The following is an 11,133-nucleotide window of genomic DNA, read 5'->3' as shown; positions in this document are numbered from 1 at the left end:
GTACTTCAAAAATATAAATCAGTGCCACCTGGAATAGGATTCTGCTGCAATCAGTTGCTACTGTCCAAGGAATCAAAAGAAAACAGAAGTGGCCAAACTGGCTGGACACTTGAATACAATTACACAGCTGAAGCCATACACAAATAAAACTGTTATACCCCAAAGGAAAAAAAAAAATTACCAGTTTTTACAGAACAGCATCAATTTCCACAAATGACACTTAGTCATAATCGGACAGGGAATGATTGCTCTGAGTCTATGCTATGACAAGAACATGAAAGTCACTTCTGATGGCAAGGCAGAAGGGACCCGGTGCCCTCATCACATCCCCACTACCAGAACTGATCCCTTCCTCCCTTCTACCTCCACATCATCAGCACACAGCCAGTTCTTCATTGGCAAGCCATGGGGTATTGATTACCATCCACACTCACCCTTGCTCCAGGCTGCACCTGATAGATGAGCTAGAGCTGCTCGTCTAAGAGCTACAGCCCCGCACTGATTACTGACAGCCCCAGCACTGCCCAAAGAGTACTTCACTCCTCCCACACCCAAACCCACTCTCTCCAGCAGAGCAGCAGCATCCAAGTTCAGTGTTCAAGCTGCTCTTCTCCCTTTCAAAGAAAACTTAGAGATAAAAGCAGCTGTGAGGCAGGAAGACAGCCAAGTTTGTTTGCCCTTGAAAGGAGGTGGTCACATGCAGTGAAAGACAAAATGAGCAGAGAACTCCTAAGGAAATACGTTCATCCTACTATCTTCTCTAGGCATTAGTCAAAAACTCCACAAGTTGGGCAGCAAGATACCTCTTTCACAATCCCGAGGTAAAATTTTTGTGCTTTTTCAACACAAAAAAAGGAAACCCTAACATAAGAGCATACACATTGCCAAGGAGGAAACACCTTATTGATGAGTTGAGGTTCCCTGTCACTAACATAATGTGTAAGAGTCAAGTAGTTCCTTTACTTAGTGCCAGAAATGCCCTCAGAATTAATATACTGGTAACTTCTGTAAGTAGCAGGGTCAGCAAAGAAGACAAACATTTGTGCTTAAAATAAGTAAGTTTCAGAGACAGATACTAAGATTATGAATGACTTCATACATACATACATATATGTATACATTTGGCCCAATTGCAATAACACCCATAGGTGACTCTCGCAAGTCAGCAGAAGGGCATTTCCACAGAATGAAACCTTTGGAAAATGGAGAAGACAAGGACAAAATAGTTGGAGAGCAGGAAAAATGTTTTCTCCCTGAGGTCACCCCTAAAGTGGGGAAAATAGTCAGAGAAGCCTGGCTATCCACCACTTTCACTTGAAAATTTCAGCTGACAGCATTATTGTAGGCTATAAAGGGAGTGAAAGACAGGGACACCCTCTGGCCAGAAAAAACTTCCAGGGAGATAACAAAGCAAAGAGTAAAGCATGCTTTAATTCACAGCACGCATGCAGTTCTTCCACCAGGGTACAAGGATCCCCACTCTCCTTTGCCTCCTTCCTTCTGCCAGGAGAGCAGTCTGGAACTGTCCTCACCACTTCCACAGACACAGGCTATGGGTGTTGGCAACAGGACTGAGGTTCACCCTCTCACTCTGAGTGATGAACCACTCCACACGGGGTCATCAGTTTCGGTACATGGTTGCCACATGTCAGGCTCAGCACATTTGTAATGAAAAAGGGAAAGACAACCTCAAAGATCCTGGACCAATGCTCTGGCTACCAGCACATCCTGAAGTCCATATCTTCACTACCAGTGCAATCGAGGCTGACAAGATTAAACAAATACAGACATATGGAAGGCATTTAGTGAACTAATAAATGCACTTGAGCCTATTCCTTTTTTATATTAGTCCCTGATCTTGCACTGAACTTCTATTTTCTCCATTACCCACCATCTCAACAACCAACCAACCCCGCTCAGATAATCAGGAAAGCTATGCTACCCAGTAGGGAGCTGCTAAGATGGTTGTGAATGTGGAGAAGTTCTTTATTACCACTATGGCTCTGTTCTTCAAAGAGATACTCTTCCAAGTCTTCCATTTTTGTTCAGTTGAACTGAATCATAGAGTAAGGTTTTCTCACTGAACTAAGAATATAGTTAATAACAGATTTGCTACAGATTAACAAACTGGCTCCCTAGATGAAATATCATCAACAAGAATCAACATAACTGATTAATAAGAGTCAAGCTGTATTAAATATGGGGCAAACAATAACTCTACAGATGTTCATATCTGATGGCTACAGGTTTCAGAAGAACATGAACCAGCACAATTAGTGGAAAGGCTGAGCTGGGGGAGAATGGGTAGGAAATAATATTGCTACTCCTGTAAAGTGCCTTTAGCCACTGAGTAATCTAATCACTGCAGTGACGCTCCTTTGTTTTGTAAAATACATTTAAAAAGTAGCAAAACACTACAAAAACAAAAATAAAAGCCTAAGTGAATGGAAAAGAACAGTGGAAAGGGCTGAAGAGTCCTGTAACTCAATAGTGTGGTGTGCATCATTTATGGGGGATGTGAGGAATGAAAATAACTGTTAATATTATTTACGTTCGTAGCTTACATTAGACATAGGAAAAAAAGGCAAAGGAGAAAAAAAGCACTAGGCAATGAAATGTTAATAGAAGTTATATATAGGTCTTAATAAAAAGAAAATAATCATATGAAAAGTAGGTGAGCTAGACAAAGGAGAAATTAATGTAGGGGGGAAAAAAAGAAAAAAGAAAATAAGCTGAAATTGAGAACTGTAATATAATTCTTCAGCACACAGTCAGATAGATACCCCAGAAGCTGTTTACACCCTGAACACCCAGGGGAAAAGTAAGAAAATTTAGACTGGAAGAGACATGCAGAGGATATAGAAAGTGCTAATCAGAAAGCTCATGAGCAATTAACTAAGGCAAAGAAATACACTCATGTAGATCACACTAAGCTCTGGAAACCAAAAAAAAATGGGACAAGTAGCACTCCAGCCAGCCAGGGTTCTGAAATAATTTCTACCATGCCACAGAGTACATATTCCTCTGCAAACATAAATAGTAATGATGGGAGCTAAAGAACTCTATGCTATCAGGAATATAGTTCTGAATATGATGGCTCTTGTATTGGGGAAAATAACAAAAGAAACCAGCTAACAGCATAAGTAAAGGCAAAAAGTTCCTCCACAAAAGTGCCCAAGGCAATTGGAAGGGAACATACCTATTCCTTAAATCTAAAATGTTCACGTCCCACATGTTGAGGTATATACTTCTACAAAAAGGGATTTACATTATGAGAATGCCAGCAGAGTTTCATCTTATGACTCAGGCCATTTGAGTGAAAATTTAGTCAATTACTCAACAGAAATAGCTTCGTACTTTTTTTGTTTCAGGGACTGACTTGGTTCACTATGGAAATTTAACAAGCAACACTAACTTCCACAGGAAATACAAAATTAAAACTCTGCAGTCTCTTTTCTAGTTCATGATGGTATCTGTTAAATTCATTGTCTTAGGAGATTAATACTCTTTTTCGAATGGAAGCATTTACAAAGTGATAAAATCTTCAGGGTTTCCTCCCAACCCCTAGTGCTTCAGCTCAGATAAAAAAATAGCATCTGTTGTACTCTGAGGTCTTTTGCAGGACTTAAGTTAGCTCAGCAAGTCCTTTAGGAAAAATTCTATCAATTTTATTCTTGTTTGTGTATCTGTAATTAATGCCATGAATTTTCACTGAAAGGCTATGGTTGCCATTTACTTGGGAATGAGTTCACTTTTAAGTGAACTAAGAAATAGGATCTTAACAGTAAAATTCAAGAATATGGGGGAGTAAGCTGCTGTCATTACATATTTGTAGCATGGAAATGACACTTCCATAATAATGCTGTGCTCTTAGGATGCAGATGGAAGCACCTGCAAGTGGCCATTTTCATCACAAATAAAAGTAAATTATAAAAGTTAATAGTTAGTCATATTAAGACATTGTAATACCATTCTCTTTTTACTTCACTCTAAACAATCAGTATTTATTGATATTACTACAACTAGCTCTTTCAAAAAGCAAAGGCCTCTTTGAAAATAGAACTAATTGCACTGGACACATAATTTGTGAATTAACTTTTGAGATAATTTAAACCATGGCCAGGCAATAAACTTCCTCAAAGCTGATTATTTCAATGCTTAATGCATCTTAGGTTTTCCAGTCGCATATGAACTTCACACATTCATAGTACACATTGAACTTCTATTCTGTCTAAATGGAAAATGTTCTAAATCTTGCCATAAAACACAATAACGGACCGTGGTCACTGTGACCGATAATTTAAAATGAAATTTCCCCTGCCCCAAAATATAGCCACTGAGACTGTACTTTTAATTACTTGGCAGTAATATTAACTACCCACATCTAAGTGTCAGTGCTCACGACAGCTTTATTGGGGCACTCAATGAAAAAGTGAGCAACGACAAAGCCTAATTGGCTTTGCTTCCTGCTAGAAGGACAAACTGAGCTGAAAAATTCAGGATACCACTGAAGTCAGAACTGAAATTCACAGGAGCTGTGGATGCTTAGCACCTCTCAAAAATGGGTCATTTGTTAAAGCTTGCATATCACATTAGAAATAATGAATCCACCTCCTTTAAAACAGGACACAAGAACTAGTTTATCTTTAAAGCCCCCTCCAAAAAAAAAATTTAAAAAAATCATTGAATTCAAAGCAATCATAGAGAGCTCTGCTGAACAGAATGCAATTACCTGCATACCCAAATCAACATGTGCTTACATACTTTGTTGATGAGAAGTCTGTATTTCTCCCTTATTCATTCTGCATTCAGTTCTGCCTCAGCTAGAACCCTACTCTCACTGATGCTCCTTGTCCTTCCTCAACCCTAACGTTGCTCCATGTTGCACACACTTTCCCCACGTTTGTTGAATTCTGCATGTGATTCCATCTTTTCCTTTTTAGCCAGGTAAGAGATAAGGTGTACAGAACAACTGCTAATTTTTATCTTCCACACCCTTTCTAGACTGAAGCCTTTTAAAGGGGAGGTCGGAATAATGGCACAATCCTTCAGCGTTGTGTTGAAATCTAGGCTCCTCTCTCCTCCAGGAGAGAAGAGTGGGGCAGTTTACAAATACTGAAGGGTTTCCTTTAGACCAGCCTAGAATTTATTAGTGGGCAGGAATTCCTTTCCTGCTCACAGGTTGGCTCCAACCTTGAACAAACTTCTGTGTCATCTGCGGAAAAGAGAAGGCAAGAACTACTCATCGCATCAAGAATCTCATGAAGTGCTATTGAGACCAAAAATTGCCACCGAACACTTGAAACACTTGTATGTCAGGTGAGATACATGATAGCTGGGAGTGTAATTCTGATTATATATCAATAATTTTTCTTTTCTTTTTAAAATACCAAATACCTTTCATTCAAGCAACATAGGTTTGATACCTTTTGCTGACTCATCTGAATATGAATATGCTTTCTCCATACTCAAATGTGCATACAGACACATATAGACATGCAAAGATTGAGAACACTTCTAAAGTTATTTCTATAGCTCATTAACTGACTGAATTTGCTGGAAAAGACATGAAAATATTAGTCAGAACAAAATTCTGGAACTGAACAGCCATGCAGTAAATGTTAATACAACCTCCAAACAAATCTAGCAATAATACCATCAGCATTAGCTAGCCCTAAAACCAGATCAACTAGCAAAAACTGAGTCCCGATTCACTGAAGTGAAAGACTCATTCCTCTCTGTTTGTACTTAAAATAGTTCAGGGGGTAAGCTGAATCTCTGAGCTTTCTTCCTGTCTGTGTGGGTGTCGGTCTCTTGGTGGGTGTCGGTCTCTTCTCCCAAGTAACAAGGAATAGGACGAGAGCAAATGGCCTCCAGTTGCGCCAAGGGAGGTTTAGATTGGATATTAGGAGAAATTTCTTCACCAAAAGCATTGTCAAGCATTGGAACAGGCTGCCCAGGGAAGTGGTTGAGTCACGATCCCTGGAGGTAGTTAAAAGACATGGTGTGGTGCTTAGGGACATGGTTTAGTTCATGGACGTGGCAGTGTTAGGTTTACGGTTGGACTTGATGATCTTAAAGGTCTTTTCCAACCTAAATGATTCTATGATTCTATCATTCCTGAGGAATCCTTTCATCAGTCAGGTTTATACTCACATTTCTCCAGTTTTCTCCAATTATAAGTTGAGTAACCAACATGCATAACATTCACATAAATACATAACTGCCCTCTTATTAACCACACTTAAACATCAGCAGATCCAGCTGAATTTTGCCCCTGCTATGGATTTGTTTCTATATGATTGTTATCAGTATGAACTTTACAGGGCTTCTTTAAAAATTAGGGCTGAGGGCTTTTTTGGTCCACAAGAACAGAACATGAAGAAAAGTTAAAAGCAACAAAAAATTAAGGATATTTTGCTTTGACCCTTCCTGCCAATCACAGTAAATTCTGCTTTAGTAGGTGTTCCCTGTTCTTTTTCTCCTGAAAAAACTGAAAAAGCTACATGCTGCATCAGCACTCCTGCAAACTGTCATTCTGACAGTCCAGTGTCACTTATAGCTGGAAATACTCTTTCCTGTCTGAGATTTTGAGCAGGATTCATGCCGCCAAACAGGCTGCAGGACAGTAAGAAACAAATTTTCATCACTGAATTTATTATACTGTTTGTTTGATCATCAGTTGTCTTTGAGTAGCCTCTCTTCATCAGAGATACAGCTGGAATTGTAACCCTCAAGTCCATACAGGCAGCAATAAAAAATCATTGGATTTATACGATTTTTCCAATATTCTTCAGATGTTCAGAACTAATATCAATATATTTCATTTATTCATTTATCAGCAGTATTATCTGGCTATATGGCTTATTTTCCAAGACAAACTATTTTAAAAATATTTCTATGAATGTATGCTGTGGTAAATCACATTTCTAAATTGACCTAGATTTAACATATTTGTATAATGTGATGTATCTTTTACAAAATGTGATTAATTCCTCCTCAGAAAAATATGTTTATTAGCAAGGGCCTTAGGGTGCCCAACAAAGTCAACAAAAGTCTTTCTCTTGATTTAAAGCACACAATTCTCTTATTCTCTACACTAAAAAGGACACCGCTTGCTGTGTCAACATAGCAAACATCCAACAGGAAATACTGGAGTATATGAAATAGCATATTTATTTGTAAAACTACCTTTAAGGAGAAAGGTTTGTTTATGGATGAGAAGAGAAAAGACCAAGGGACAGTTTCCACATTCTCACTGCCTTATTTGTGGTAACTTTAAAGGGTACTGTACCTAAATAAGGTAAACACTGTCAGAATCAGGCTGCAAAAGACATGTTATTTAATGTCCTTGCATTTTTTAAAATCATATATTAAAAAAAAAGGAAAATTACAGATAATTTTAAACAAGAAATCTGCTCCTTGACTTTGTAAACTAAGATGGCTTGCAGCTGAAAGAACTGTGCTGATTTACACTCCTGGCTCAGTCCTTATTTTTGCCACCAGTAAATTCGCAGGGATTCTGTATTTACTTAAGAATATTTTCCAAAACTGTTAAAAACAAATGCAAAAAATGACTGTAACTTGAAAGATGTTTTCCAAATGTGGATTTTCAAAGGTAATATCCTTATTATTCATACTTACATAAGGCCACATTTTCTGATCCCAATAAGGTGATTGTTAAGGTCATGGTTATTCTGTCAAACAAAGTTCTGATTTTAAACCTTGACCAACATATTTATAATTTTATGAATTCTGCCCAGAAGATAGGGCCATGCTGACCTTTTCAGAGAAATTATATGACAAAGGAGAAACCAATTCTGATAGCTTGCTGCTATTAGAAAAAAAATCTTATTCCAAAAACTTGCAATCAAGTTGAGCCTCTGATGCACAGGCAGAGTTAAATGACAGCATCTGTGTTAAAATGAATCATCAAAAGGGACTAATGAAAAAAACATTGCAGAAGAGTTTCTCGCTCTGCAAGTGATTCATAAATCTAATCTTAGGGAAGAAAGAAAGAAAAGAAAAAAAAGAATAAAGGTAGAAAGTTGTGCAGTTGGAAAGTAAGAGGCCAGAAGACAAGAAGTATGCTTTTCTTTGAGTACCACTGTTAACTTTTTGTTGAGTAGTTGCATACCGGCTATACCTGCTCGGAAAATGAAATATTGCTTTCTATGGTGATTATTGCAGAGCTTTATGATAAATTGATTTAACATGCACCAATTTTTCCTCCACTTCAATAGTATTCACAGATCAGTCTAAGCAGAACTCATCTAAGATGCCAGACCTCTAAAACAGTCTTCCTACAAACACCAAAGACACACCTGCCATTTTCCTTTATATCAGACTGGCCAGAGACTTAAGACAGGCAACTCATCGTGTCAGAATTATGATCACAATTCCTCTGCCATTATTCGTATCGGAATTAATAAGGCACTTCTACAATAACACAATAACTAGCAAGAGCAAGGGAAGCAGAATCTAGCCATTAAGGTCTAACTTTTAATGAATCTCAGAGTTTAAAGCAGAACTTGCGAACTACTAGAAAGAGGACATATTTGACTTGCTGAGTGAAATACACACTAGTCTCAGACAACTCTAGGGTACAAAATTCTAAAACTGCCTCATTTTAGTAAATAAATGAAACATGTTATTTCTAAAGATTTTTATGAAGTTGCTAAGTGTAATTTTCCTTTCAGCCTCAGTCTTGTGCTGTTGGAATTATGATTTGTCAGACTTACTAAAACATTTTTAAAAACAATAGCCTTAAAATGTTGTGGGGTTTTGTTTGTTTGTTTGTTTTTTCACTTTGTGTGTGAGAGTATACAATTTGTCTATTGGGATCTCTATGCTAAAGACAAAGATGCCACAAGTAATTTACAGCCCACCCAAAACCATGTAAGTAAAGTCACCAGGTATTTCCTATAACTGATAGTTAAACCACTATATTTTCTAAGCCCACTGTTCTGAAGACGTAATGGCTGTAACCAGAATTTATCTCTAGATGCAAAGCTCTCTTGATCAGTATGTCTACTGAGTAATCTCTGAGTCTGCATGTGTAAAAAAACCCCAGTAATTATACACCTTATTCAATTTATTTCCATGAGGGGTTACTTCTGGGGTTATTCTATTCTTCTGCAAGAACGAGATTTGAGCTGCAACATGACACTTGCAGAAGTCTCATATCCTATGTTAAAATGTTTCTCCATTGCTCAGTATTTACAGTCATTGCTGTAGGAAATCATGGTCAGAGGAGAAAGATCAACCTTCAGGTAGGAAGAACAAATGTCATTGAAGTTATGGATATTGAAATATAGTCCTATGTATCTACTTAGGAGTATAACTGCACTTTCCTCTTCCTAGCAGCATTCATTCAGTCTGGTTTGAATTCTGCATCAGCCAGTGCTGCTTTTTCAGGTGCAAACTTTGTATTTATCCAGAGATACATGTTGGCAAACAGATATGTTTGATAAAGACATGCAGAGCTATCAGACCATGCAAAACTTGATAATATTCCAGTAATAATTTTGTTTTGTGGAGTTCAAGAGGTTACCCCATAAAGTAAAGAAGAATGTGGCCTATAACGATCCTGTGAGAAAAACTGCAGTCACGACAGAATATTTCTATCATCTCTGCAAACAGCCGGAAGCATGTGGTACAAATTTCATTAAGTCCTCAGTTACAGTAAGTTGAGATAGCCTTACTACTTCGATACAGATGAAAAGAAAGTCACACACAAAAAACCCAGGATATTGTCTTTGTTCTATTCCTTAGTCTGAATGATCAAGGATGATCAAGCTCCATTTCCACAACTACAAATCATAGTATGACTTCTTGTCATCAGTTGCCTACCTGTGAAACATGTAAAGCATTTTGATATCCTGAGATGAAAGTGGCCTCAACACACCATAGAAGTAACTGACACAGAACACTGTAAAAACCAGACGAATAAATGGGTTAAGTAAATGCATTTAAAGTAAATCTATTTTATAGTCATGATGCTATTAAATACCCTGGTTTAGACTGCAACCTCTTACTCTGGAAGTTTCTTAACCAAAGACTGTTAGAGCCTGGAAGAATATTCCAGAGGAAGGTTACTCCTTGTCCTTTCTGTAAGTTGGAAACTAGATGACAGTCTGGAGGAGCCTTTGATTTGACCCTGTATGACTGTTCTTATGCACACATGGAAAAAGTATACTATATTTCATTTCTGTTGCACTATATTTTTTTAAACTTATGGAAAAACTACAGTCAGAGTTTTATAAGTATCCATATATAGAATTACCTGTATATATCCCACTTTGCCATACATTACAGATACCATCACAGTGTATAGTGTTCTATGTTGTAGTAAGAAGCCATGTAATGTAACAAACTTAAGATTTTAGAGTTTTAAAATACTACACAGAAATCATGCACTGAATGAAATTCTTAATGGCAAGGCATCTGTGACAGCAAAGTGGGAAATAAATCTAATGTATAATGCACTACAGTTGTTCATTATAAGCCCCTGGAGAAATGACAGAAATATAAAGCAGTTCACAAAAGTTTCTGTCTCGGTTCTGACGGTTTAATTTATCAACAAACAAGTTTAGCTCCATGACAAGACTACAGAAAGGGAACTATTAAGCTAAATGTGACCAAATGTTATTTGTTTTACCTATCAAAACTTATTACTGTCAGAACCACTGCCAACATCACAGGCTTGGAAAGAGAGACTCAAAAGCTGGTTGTTTTAAACTATTCTTTTAAAAACACAGTTAACACACAGCATGGATAGAAGTTTTTTCCCTTACCTCGTGCTACCATGACAAGCCAGGAAATAGAACAAACCTCAAAAAAATTAAAGGTTAAATCTTTATCGTAGACGAAAATCACCCTGGGGAGAATTATATGTGCATCACTAAATCACCAGTGAACATCTTACATATATCTGTGGATACGCTGAGCTGCCTGGCCACATCAACACAGGGCCATTGCTAGGACCAGCTGGGGAGATATTGCTGGGATGGGTAGCTAAAACTGATCTGCAGACATAAGATGTTTGAAACACCTGGTTTATTATCATCCACAAAATTAACTTACATGTTATTCATAATTTCTTCCAGAACGCACAGGATAAAAATCTTGGCC

The sequence above is a fragment of the Gymnogyps californianus genome, chromosome 1 (genome assembly GCF_018139145.2).
Source record: "Gymnogyps californianus isolate 813 chromosome 1, ASM1813914v2, whole genome shotgun sequence".
NCBI lineage: Eukaryota > Metazoa > Chordata > Aves > Accipitriformes > Cathartidae > Gymnogyps > Gymnogyps californianus.
The sequence above is the reverse complement of the archived record's forward strand: the minus strand, read 5'-3'. Positions refer to the sequence as shown.